Genomic DNA, 13,376 nt, shown 5'->3' on the forward strand with positions numbered 1-13,376 from the left:
AAAATGCGTCGTTCGTGACATTATTGTTTATGTTGATGATCAAAAGGTCGTAATATTAGAAAATGCTGCACACTTGTGCAGCTACTAGAGATATGGCAAAGAAAGCCCTTGAGAAAGATGTTGACCTGGAATGTATTCCTTTAGTTGACACATGTATTGGTCAAGCTTTTGATGAGATCACTTTCACTCTTCGTTTGGATCAATCAAAGGGTATTGATCACAGTCATCCTCTTTTAACTGTTTATTCGCTTTATTCTAATCTGGATGACAAACGACAATCACTTGTCGTCGAACAGGAAAAAGATCCTGAGATCTCCTCTTTGTTTCAAAGGTTCATTATTGAAACTGAAACCACTGTAGAACCTGTTTGTTATTTCGTTAAAAATGGGATTCTTGTGAGAAAAAGGAGACCTCCCGAAGTATCTGCTGCTGAGGAGTGGTCAGTGAGCTATCAAACTGTAGTTCCAAAATCGTACAGACGGGAAATTCGTAATCTGGCCCACGAAACTCCTTAAGCTGGTCATTTAGGTATTAATAAGACTTATCGCACGGTCTTGAATCACTTCCATTGGCAAAAATTTTAAATGATGTTTGTAAATATTGCAGATCTTGTCACACTTGTCAAATGGTTGGTAAAACCAATCAGAAGATACCTAAGGCTCATCTGCAACCTATTCCTGCATTTGACGAACCATTTAGCAGAATAATAGTAAATTGTGTAGGTCCGGTACTTAAGACCAAGTCAGGAAACCAATACTTGATGACCATAATGTGTGTGTCAACAACATAAAATTAAAACTAAAACAATAGTAAAAGTTTTGATAAAGATTATTTACTCAATATGGCCTTCCCAGATCTGTCCAATCTGACCAAGGGTCAAATTTTATGTCTGACATTTTGCAGCAAGTTATGTACGAATTAAGCATCCAACAATTCAAGTCTTCTGCCTATCTCCCTGAGAGCCAAGGGGCTTCAGAACGATTTAATCAGAATTTGAAAAATATGATTCGGTCATATTTGATTTTATACAGGTAAAGATTGGGATGTAGTCGTTCATTTACTAGTGTTTGCCGTTAGGGAATCGGTTCAAGAATCGTTAGGATTCAGTCTCTTTGAACTAAATTTTGGACATACTGTGCGTGGACCATTGAAGTTGTTTAAAGAGAAACTTTTTTCTAACGAAGATACAGAAATCAATCTTCTCGATTATGTTTCCAATTTTAAGTACAAGTTGTCAAAGGCTTGTGAGGTAGCAAAAACTAGTCTGCACTCTATTCAGTCACATATGAAATTCAGGTATGATAAAAATACAAACGAACGGAGTTTTCTGCCGAGTGATAGAGTTCTGGCTCTCTTGACCGTACCACCAAATGCTCTTCAGTCTATGTGTTATGGTCCTTACATAGATGGAAAGAAAGTAATTTGTTTAATTATATTATCAATGCTAATGGGAGGCGAAAACAAAACCAGCGTAGCCACATAAAAAAAAAGTATGTTGATAGAGGTAGCAAGGTTAATCATGCAATTAATTTATTTGTTCCTACCAACACAGTGAAGATTGAAGCGAATGAATACATTCAGACTGTATTCATTTTTTAATAACAAATCTTCGGAATTCAGAAATTATGAATAATCTGGACCAGAAACGTTCACATTGCAGCAACAAGAAAAGAATGAACACAGTTTTTATCTGAACATGAAAACTTATTTCAGGGTGTTCCTGCAAGAACGAATAAAATAAAACCTATCATGACTATGAAATTGTCAATTACACACCTGTGAAACCATACCCTTACAGGATGAACACTCTCAAACCAGAATCTTTGAAAACAGAAACTCAGTATTTGCTGGATAATGATTTCATAGAGCCGAATAAAAGTGTCTGGAGTTCACCATGTATATTTGTTCCGAAACCAGATAATACTTTCCGCATGTGCATTGATTATAGAAACGTGAATAAGTGTGATTAAATAGATTCATTTCTATTACCAAGAATTGATGACTGCATTCATAAAATTGGAAATGCAAAGTGTGTCACCAAATTTGACCTTCTGATATGATTTTGAAAAATTCCACTGACGGAAAGGGCAAAGAAATATCTGGCATTCGTGACATCAGATGGACTTTATTAACATACAGTGATGCCGTCTGGTATAAGGTTCGCAATGTACTTTTCAACGTTTAATGAACATTATTACATCTGATCTAGATAATTGTGATGCCTACATCGATGACGTCATCATCAACAACGACACCTGGAAAGATCAATTCAGAAATTCTGTGGGAAATGAATTCACTCAAAGTGAGTTTTGCAGTGCTTGTGTAAATTTTCTAGGACATATCTTGGGACATCGACAAGTTAAACCTATAGATGCTAAGGTCAAGGCTATCTCTGAATACCCTGTGCCTATCAGTAAAAAGGAACTGATGCGATGTTTAGGTATGGCTGTATATTATCGAAATGTTGTTCCATATTTTCTACATTTGCTGAATCTCTGACAAATTTATTGAGCACGAAACCCAAGCTCCACTGGTCTGAAAAATGTCAGGAGGCTTTTGGTAAGTTAAAGGCCATACGTAACAGTGCTCCAGTTCTTACAGCTCCCAATTTCAGTCAATCATTGCAAATGTCTGTTGATGCAAGTGATGTTGGGTTGGAGCAGTACAAGAAGACATAAATGATGTACTTTGCAAAGAAATTAAATAATCAGCAAAAGAATTGTTCCACAATAATTGGTTTTGACATTATAACACTGAAGTCTACATTAATTCAGCTCCTTCTCCGAGTATTGTGTTTAGTGATCACAAGCCCCTTCCTTTCATCGGCAAGATGAAAAACAAAAATCAGAGATTATTAAGGTAGATCTTGTTGTTGAAGGAATATAGTATTGACATCAACCACGTTAAGGGAAAAGACAATTTTATAGCACGTGTATGGAAATATATTGTTTCGTGTATACTTTGTTATTCATAACATTTCATTTTATTTTTATTACTACATGTAGGTTTGACTTGAAATTAAACAACTGTTTCTAAAGATCATCCCGGACTTGTTTTTGTGACGCAATCATTAAATAGTCTGGATTCTAAATCGTTTAGACGTCTTTGTAATGGTTTCACGCATTTCTTCACATTCATCTATATCAGATTTTAAACGTTTCCTGATTCTCAGTTACTGTAGCGCTTCATTTTTATCCCAATAAAAACTTCCCGTAATGATCGTTGTGTTCGACCAACCAATGATGCGGTGATTCTCTTGAAATTGGGGTGGGCTGATCTTGATCACCACACATAATTCTCGCTACTGGTTTGCTTGTCAACAACGCCAAAAGCATTTCCAGCATGGCTTTCGTTACGGTACAACTTTCATTCCAGTTGATAACCCGGGGTACATATTTCTGGCCCATCCTGGAGGGATCCAAGCAATCACCTCGCCATCAAAATAACCTATGAAATATTTGTTAACATGTCTGTGTTAACTAATTTCTTTTGAGACCATATGAATGGGAGTTTACACAACCATGTTAATGGAAACTCTAAATAATTATACCGCCATTGTTGTTTTACCATGTGGTTCAGAGAGATTTAAATAAACAAGTTTGTGTCGCGAAATCGGATCACTGATCGTTCCATGTTTGACATCCAGGTAAGATCGCTTTTACAAACGATTCCCCCACCAAGGTGTAATGTGTATTTTTTCCGCCTATCACGTGTTTGTTTTTCCTCGATTCTCCGATGTCCATACGGGGTAATACTGTCTGGAACAGTTACTGGTTCTGGTGGATCGTCACATTTATTATCATCAACGTTGCCGATAATTCTCACAAAAACACAGCATCGATTAGCCAATTTGTAGCACCGGAAGATTATCAACGCAGGTAATTAGCGATGGTGTACGTTTTGTTCTTATATAAAACGAATCGGTAACAACTCTGACTGCGCAAGTTGGAAATATGTTGACCATCGATGATCTTGAATGAGAGCATTGCGGTCTTTTCTGACTACGCAAGTTCGAAACATGTTGCAACACAATCTGGCTAATTACTGTTAATCAGTGTGGGATGATTAGATCGTGTAAACCACGTCAGTAGTGAATGGGGTAAGATTAGCGACAATGGGAATAAGCATTAAAAACACCCCCTGGGTAAGATTAGCGACAATGGAAATTTAACATTAACCACCCTGGGTAAGATTAGCGACAATGGAAATTTAACATGGGCAAAAAACCCTGGGTAAGATTAGCGACAATGGAATTTAACACTGGAGAAAGGAAAAAAAGGAAATATCCATTCTAGCGACAAATGCATTCGAACGATGGAAAAAAAATATCGATTCTAGGGACAAAGGCAATTGAACATGGGGAATAGAGTTTGGGTCTATCTAGGGACAAGGGGAATTGAACATGAGAATAGAGCTTACGTTTGTCTAGAGACAAAGGGGAATTGAACATGTTAGAAAAGAAAAATAAAACTACTTTAGGGACAAGGGGAATTGAACATGGGATTTTTTTTTTTTTTTAAAAATTAAAAAAGGGGTAGGCAATGGAAAGTTAGTCTCTTTTCGAGAAATGTGGGTGGCCCTGAAAAGGGCCTTTGGTTTTATGTTAATATTCACATAGACGGGATCTGTCACATCTTCTTCTTCTTAAACTCCTTCTAACTGCAGGTCCATACACACGTACCCTCTTGAGGCATCCTTGTCTTTCTATGTAAACTCTTCTCATCCATAGACTAGTATCTGTCCTATTGACAACAGTCCACTTGGATCGGACATACATGGGTATGTCCGTCCGGAACATCATTGTTGACACAAGGGTGGAAGATTGAACGTCGGTCCACATCTTGAGGCTCCGAGAACAGGTGAGATTGCACTGAACTGCGCTTATTTATAGGGAGAGGTAGGATTGAAACGGATTGAGTTCATTCACCAATCCAAACACGCGTTACAAAATTCAGTCAGCCCGCATCCAATCCGAAGAGAGCAGTCTGTGACGTCACGCTTGTGTGCAGTCAATCTATGCGACAGTGATTCAACATGACGGAAACTCAGAAAACGATCCATTGGTGTGCACCAGCAGTGGAGACCGCCCAAGGGAACCCGGACTTACTTTCAGAAGAGGTACATTGGGATTTTGTGGATTTTCTTACCTCGCAAGAATTTGTTCCGGAACCTTCGTCTCATTCTTCATTACCGCAAGTGGAAATTTTAGACAGAGACAGAAAGAAGAATTGGAGAAATTTATGCAACGACAAAAGGAAGCGGAACAAGCTTTTCTCCTACAGCAACAGCAACAGCAACAAGAAGAGGTAAGAAAAAAACAACATCAAGAAGAAGTAGCAGCAAAGAAACAAGAGGGTGAAAATCAAACGGCCACGGTACTGTTGGACATTTTAGCGGAGTTAAGAAGTCTGAAACAAATGTATCAGACTTCTTTATCACGACCGAAGAGAATACGACCTTCCCGAGCTAAACACGCCAACACTGTGACTAAGCATATCGTACCACCCTTAGTGATTTCAACCCAATCATCATCAGAAGTAGGCCTCGGCCGTGGCAAAGGCTTAAGGCAGTTAAAGTTGATTGCTTAAACTCACCCCTACACCAAAAGAGGCCCTTTTCAGGGCCACCCATTTCTCTCGAAAAGGGATAGCCTTTCAATTTGTCAATAACTCAAAAATCAACACAAAAAAAAAACATTTTACCCTTATAGTACATGTCTGTGTATGAGTGCGTGAGTGTAGCTTCTTATTTAAAATCAAAACTCAAAGACACTTACCTTATATAATTAATGTATTCTTTTCTCCATAGTTACAATCCAATTCACAATTCACAACAGAACACTTTATAAATTACATTCACTTCTTCTGTTTCTTTTTCTTACTCTTTCTTTTTTTTCAATTTCTTCACCGTCACAGTCTTTTCCTCCTCTTCCTCCTCACTTTCTTCCCTTCTTCTTTTCTTCTCCTGTTTCTTTTTCTTCACCTGGCTGCTTTCTTCCTCTGAAGAATCTCTCTCTTCTTCTGAAGAATCCCACTTTTCTTCCGACTCCTCTTGTTTCTTTTTTGGGCAATCTGGAGACCAATGTCCTTTTTCTTGACAATAATAACAGGTATCTTGACTTTTGTCTTTTCTAGCCCCTGTTTTTGTTCTTTTTTGACGCTCTGGACACTCTGAAGACCAATGCCCTTTCTTCTGACAGATATAGCAAGTATCTTGACTTTTATCTCGAAAGGAAGGAGAGAAGTCCGTCGGCTGGTCTGAAGAGAATTTTCTAATGACCCCTCGCAAAGCCCTGATGAAACGTTCCATCTGGGTAGTCTCTTCCATCGTTCTCCTCGGTTTGAGAGTGAAATGAATAGTGAAAGGACAAGACACACACCCTTTTTATATACGCTGGTTTGCAATGACTATAAATTAGTCTATGGTGTTTAAACTTGAGTCATTTGACGTTTTGCACTCAAGATGAAATGATCCTATTCATTCGAGAAGAAAGAAGAAGAAAGTAAGAGGCAGAAACGTGATCTATCGCCTCGTACCAGAGCTGAAGTCTTGGCACAAATTCATGCCAGTGACTTTGAAGAGGACATGAGTGAACCAGAATCCGAACCCTCTAAACAAAGTTCACCACCCTTAGTCAACCCTGAAAAGTACTATTCCATTCGAGAGACGGAAAAGCGCTCCTCTAGAAAATTTAGAACCACGGCTTACACCTACACAGTGAGGTTTAAAGATTTCAAGTCCGACGTACCATTGGAGAAAGCAGAAGGGTTTATCACCGAGATGTGGGATTCTTTGCTCACCGCACTCAAGCGACAATGTCAACCCAAAGAAGACGATCGCTTGACACTATCCATAGATCACGACAGCTTGAAATCCCCTGTTTGGATCGAGTTTAGCAGACCCGCAGAACTAACCCCTTCCAAAGTCATGGACAAGATTCAACACGTACAACAATCTAATGACCAGTTTGACATCACCGATGGTAAAGCCACACTGAAAATGGCCCACGTCTCTCCTCCTCAAGGGACCGGACAACGCAATAAGGTGTTATTGGTGAACGACCTTCGCAACACCTAAAAGAGTCTCGTCCAAATTCACAATTCTCAAGACCTGATGTGTTTAGCCCGAGCCATCGTTGTGGGACGAACCTATGCCAACAAGAACGACACGGTAGAATGGAAAAGAGCCTGGAAAACTATTCAACGATCCGACCGAGCCAAACAACGAAACGAAGCAGAACTCCTGTTACAACAAGCCGGACTGTCCAAAGACACACCCTGTGGCATTCCTGAGATGCAGAAATTGCAAGATGTCCTAGCTCCACGATACACCTTGAAAGTGCACCCTCAAGAAATGCGCGGACCTCTGTTGTTTCGAGGGAAAGACTTTAAAGACGGAAAATACATTCATGTCTATTATCATGATGACCATTTCGATACCATTACCACTATCACTGGATTCCTGGGATACAGTTATTACTGTGAGAAATGTGACTATGGCTATAACAATCGAGAGCAACACAAACATTGCGGATGGAAATGCCCAGGATGGTTGGCCTCTCCACCCTGTCTAAGAGAAGGACAAGAAAGAGTACATTGTCCTGCTTGTCTGCGCACGTTTGTCAGCCCTGCCTGTTACCAACAACATCTGAAGACGCAAGGTTCACAGCAGAAATGTGCTTGTCAACTGCTGAGATTGTGCCCTACGTGTCGACAAGGCCTACGTACCAACAGTACCAAGACACACGTATGTTCAGGAAAAAAAAAATGTCACATTTGTCACAACATCGTGGACCTGCAACACGAATGCTACGTGCAAAAATACCAACCCCCACCAGAGAAAGAGGACGGTCACAAGAAGAAAGGCAATTTCATCTTTTTCGATTTCGAATCCATGCAAGAGACTGGCATTCACATTCCTAATTTCTGCGTGGCTCATCGAGCGTGCGAGAAGTGCATTCAAGAACCTATCTTCAGTCATTGCCCTCACTGCAGCAAGATTCCCGGAGGGCGTGACAAAATCTTTCGAGGACCGAACACGTTAGCCGATTTTGCCCAATGGGTCTTAGATCCCATCGAAAAGACGTGGAGCCAAGAGGACATCGAACGTTACGGAGATTGTCATCGTCATGCCACAGTGATGGCTCACAATTTCTCCGGATACGATGGACAGTTTCTTCTCAGATACTATACGGAACAAGGCACCGAACGTCCTAAAGTCACTTTGAACGGAGACAAAATCATTTTCATGCAAGTGGGACAAGTGCAATTTAAAGATTCGATGAGCTATTTGGCCATGCCTTTGAGTCGAATGACTAAAACGTTTGGAATGACAGAAATGGCTAAAGGGTACTTTCCACACTTTTTCAATACGGAAGCCAATCAACACGCCGTTCTACTCCATTTACCTGAGGCTCACTATTACGACCCCGACAACATGCGTACCGAACAACGAGAAGCTTTCTACGATTGGTACCAGACTCACGTCTCCGACCCTTTCGACTTTCAGGAAGAAATGCTAAAGTATTGTCGTTCCGACGTGGACATTTTACGGCGTTGCTGTGGAAAATTTCGAGAACTGTTCATGGAACACGGAGGGGTCGATCCTTTGAAAGAAGCTTGCACCATTGCCAAAGCGTGTTCCTTAGTGTATCGACAACGATTCATGCCTGAAAACACCGTGGCTGTCATCAGCCCTCAATCGACCAACTTTGTCAAACGTCAATGCTCGGTCAAAGTCCTACGTTGGTTACATTACTTGTGCGACAAGGAAGACAAATGGATTCAGCATGCCCACAACGGAGGAGGCGAAAAGACCATCGGAACGTATTCGGTCATGGCTGGGACTTAGAAAACCCCAAGATCGTGTACGAGTTTAACGGTTACTTATTTCACGGATGTCCCGTCTGTTACCCTGACCGTGGCACTAAAAATCAGTTTCTACAACGAACCATGGAAGACTTGTACCAGAACACTTGTCAGCGACGCCTAAAGTTAGAACAGCAAGGATACCAAGTGGTGGAAATGTGAGAACACGAGTACGATCACCGTATGAAAATCGATCCCGAGTTTAAACGTGCCGTGGAAAGTTACAAGCTGATGGACCCCCTAAACACGAGGGATAGTTTGTACGGAGGAAGGACCAATGCCACCTGTTTGCTGTACCAAGCCGACGAAGAGAAAGGAGAAGAAATCAAATATTTGGACGTGTGTTCGCTGCATCCTTACGTGTGCAAATATTGTCGCTTTCCTGCAGGGCACCCAGAATTGTTCACGGAACACATCGACCTGAAAAACATTCGACAATACGAAGGCTTGATCAAGTGTAAAGTTTTGCCTCCCACGAACCTATACCATCCCGTCTTACCTCACCATTGCCAAGGCAAACTGATGTTTCCTTCGCGCCGTACTTGTGCCGAAACGTGCAACCAAGACCAACCTTGTCAGCACACCCAGGAAGAACGGGCCTTGACGGGAACCTGGGTCAGCGTAGAATTGTTCAAAGCTCTGGACATGGGATACCAACTGTTAGAAGTGTACGAAATTTACCACTTTCCCAAGATACAACAATACCACAAGGGTGACCCCAGTCAGAAAGGCATTTTCGCCGACTACGTGGATGCCTTTTTGAAACTGAAGCAAGAAGCCAGCGGCTATCCTTCCTGGTGTCACACTTCCGAAGACGAAAAGACATTCAAAGAGAAATGCTATGAACAAGAAGGCATCTCTTTAGACCACATCGAGTAAAACGACGGCAGGCGGTCGTTTGCCAAAGTGATGTTAAATTGCTTGTGGGGTAAAATGGCACAACGACCGTGTTTACCCAAGACGGAATATTTGACAGAACCTTCCCGCTACTTTCAGATGATTCACGACAAAACCAAATACATGAAACACGTGGACGTCGTTCGCGAGGATTTGATCTTGGTCAATTACGAAGAAGATCTGGACTTTGTACAAGACGACCCCTTTGGAAATATCATCATTGCGGCTTACGTGACAGCTCATGCTCGCTTAAAATTATACGAAGCTTTAGAACTGTTAGGGGAACGTGTCCTGTACTTTGACACGGACAGTTGCATTTACATCCATCACCCGAGTCAACAGCACCCTGACATCGAAGGAGACCGTTTAGGAGCCTGGACAGACGAACATCCCGACGACAAGATTCTAAGTTTCGTCAGTGGTGGTCCCAAAAATTACGACTACGAATACCGGGACCCACAAGGAGAATTGCACACGACGTGTAAAGTGAAAGGATTGACTCTGAATTATCGTACCAGTCGTGTGGTGAACTTTGGGGTATTGAAAGAAGCCTTGCAATCGGGAGAGGATGGAAACGTTAAAGTGACCACCTATCAACCCAATAAGATTGTACGTTTACCCACTCACCACATCGTCAGTCGACCCTTAGAAAAAGTCTATCAAATCGTGTACCAGAAGCGAGTGCGACTTTCCAATCATTTCACCTTACCGTATGGACACGTCGGTATTGGTCTGTATATAAAAAGGAACCCTAGGCAAGATCGATAGTTCATTGTGACTACCAAGACCGAGCGAACAAGATGAATACTTTCAGAGAAACACAAAACAAGTTTAGACAGGCACAATTCAAGTGTGGGGCTTCTGAAGTGGAATGCGATTGTGAGCCTTGCGACTTTTCAACCTGTGTTAGTAACGGTGCCAGAAGAACCCGTCACCAGGACGGGACTGTCGTGGACAGGCCTGAAAGACCCTTTCGGGAGGACACTTGTGTGACCTTACCCCCTATAGAACTGGTCAGAACATTACCCAAAACATGTTGTACAGACACTTCTGTTTATTCCACGTTGATGGTTATCATGTGCCTTTTATCCTTGTACTTAAGCCTTTGGCTTTTATGTATTTTTCTTTTTTTCTTTCGTATTCATGTTTGAAACATTCAATAAACATGTTCTGAAAAAAGTATGTAAACTCTTGTCTTGTTTGTTTTCGTGTCACAAGTGACATTCCAGACACTATGGCTACCTCTGCTGTCTCTGCTCCCTCTTCCTCCACTGTCAAAGTCATCGACGAACACTTAGATCGTGCCAGTTGGGAGGCTTTGTATCTTCGCCATCCTTTTAACATGCTCATTGCAGGACCTAGCGGTTCAGGCAAAACCGAATTCGTCAAACGTTTGATCGAACATAAACATCATTTGAGCGATCGACCACCTCAGCGGATCGTGTGGTGTTACAAAGAGTGGCAATCGGCGTACAGCCTCTTGCGAGAAAGTCAAGGCGATTCCATCGTGTTTGTGGAAGGCATTCCTAAAGAAGACGACGGCATCGTCTCTGACTCCCGTCAAACCCATTTGGTCATTTTTGACGACATGTTAGGAGAAGACGAAGAAGAAATTAAACTGTGGTTCACGCGCAAAGGGCATCACCGTAATGCCAGTGTCGTTTACATCACCCAAAATTTGTTTCAACAAAGTAAAGCCCATCGCACCATCAGTCTCAATGCGCATTACGTGGTCTTGTTTAAAAGCCCTCGAGATAAATCGCAAGTGCAAGTCTTAGCCAAACAGTTAGGAAAACCTTGGCTGACTCAGGCGTACGACGATGCCACTCAAACTCCACACGCCTATTTACTCGTCGATTTGAAACCTACGACCCCCGAGGATTTGCGATTTCGTACCCACTTGTTTCACCACTGGTGCCAAGACGGAGGGCCTGTCCTGTACACGTCTCCGTCCTCGACTTAATTTCACTCCACAAAAAAAAAAATCTATAAAAACCTCAGACCCTTTTCGTCTGTCTCACACACATTTTGAACATGACGTCCCTTCAGTCGCATCTTCCCATCAAATTGATTCGTGCCTTGTATGGCATCAGTCGAGAAAAAAATCCACAAACACGAGCTCGTGTCTTAGAAGCTAGTCTCAAAGAAGTCTTACGATGGTTCACGATGACGGCACGTCAATTGCTCCAAGGAATCATTCAGATTCCTCATCAAACCAAACGCTTTTTCGATGGAAACAAAGTCGCTTTGACCCAACTGGCCGATCCCGCATCGACACTCAAACCAAAAACAAATCATTTTGAAACCTGGAGGGAGCGGTACTCTAGGAGCGGTCATCATTCGCTCTCTCTCTTAAGATGGGATCCTAATGCCCCCAAACTTCTCCCCAAGAAAAAAGTCAAACGAAGCTCCAAGAAGAAGAAAAAGACCAGGTCCCCAAGGAGAACTTCTCCAGTGGCGGGAACCTCCTCTTAACAGACGCCACCCCGGAAAAAGAAAAGAAGCCCCCAGAAAAAGAAAAGTCCACAGAAGAAAACTAGTCGCAAGAGGGGCACTTCGGCCAGGACACAACCTTACACTCGCAAACCACGACCTGCCACGGCGGTGACTGCGCCTTCGGCAGCCTCAAGTTCATCCACTTCTCCGTTGATGACACCAAGAACTGAAGAGTACTTGGAGACGTTGATCACACCAAGAAAATCTCCGTTGATGACCCCAAGAAGAACTTCCCCAGTGGCAGGACCCTCCAATTTAGTGGCAGTGGCTGCTGCTCACAAAGTACCTTCTCCCAAAATCAAAGTCCAAGAAAGATCGGGCATGTTACAAAGTTTACTGGATTTGTACAAGCAAGAACCGGCTCGATTTAGTCCGTTACGTACCCCTGCACAACGTGTCATGCCTGTACTCAAACTGATACGACGTAAAGACAATCAGTGCCGACGCGTTCCAGTATAAAAAAGGTCTCTGACCAAGTAGGGGTATCAGTGTTTTTGGTGCTGAAGACTCAAAGATGTCACCCTCCAGAAAACATCCCTCTTCTAAAGAGCCCCAAGGAAAGAAAAGAAAAAGTCCGCCTACTCGTTTAGTTAAACATGGGGACATGTTATCTGTCCTGTCCAAAGCTTCTCCACCCCTACGAAAAAAACTCATTCAATCGGCCTCCAAAGAGGTCATCGATACCGTGTGCGAATGCTGTTTGAACGTCTTGAAAGGCACGATCCCTTTGTCCAAACACCAGAAACAATGCTTAGGTAAACATCGTCACGTTCTTCGCCAAATGGTTCAAAAGAAAATTCCCATTCGTCAAAAGAAGATGTTGGTCCAACGTGGAGGCATTTTACCCTTCTTGTTAGGTCCCTTACTGAAAGGAGTCTTGGGAACCATGTTGGGAGGACTGGTGGGAGCAAGATAAAAAGGCCCTCGGAAGTCCCAAGATCTCAGAATTGACCCCTGACAACCCCATGGAAGGACGAAAACTAGCTTTAGTGCCTTACAAACGATGGATGGAATACCATCGTTGGCAAGAACAACGCACCCCGCATTTACCTCCCAATCCCCATTTGAGCGAGATGTCCCAGTTACAACACGAATTGCAGTCCTTGATGGATCGCC

This window comes from Sinohyriopsis cumingii, chromosome 5 (genome assembly GCF_028554795.1).
Source record: "Sinohyriopsis cumingii isolate HCF-2022 chromosome 5, ASM2855479v2, whole genome shotgun sequence".
Lineage (NCBI taxonomy): Eukaryota > Metazoa > Mollusca > Bivalvia > Unionida > Unionidae > Sinohyriopsis > Sinohyriopsis cumingii.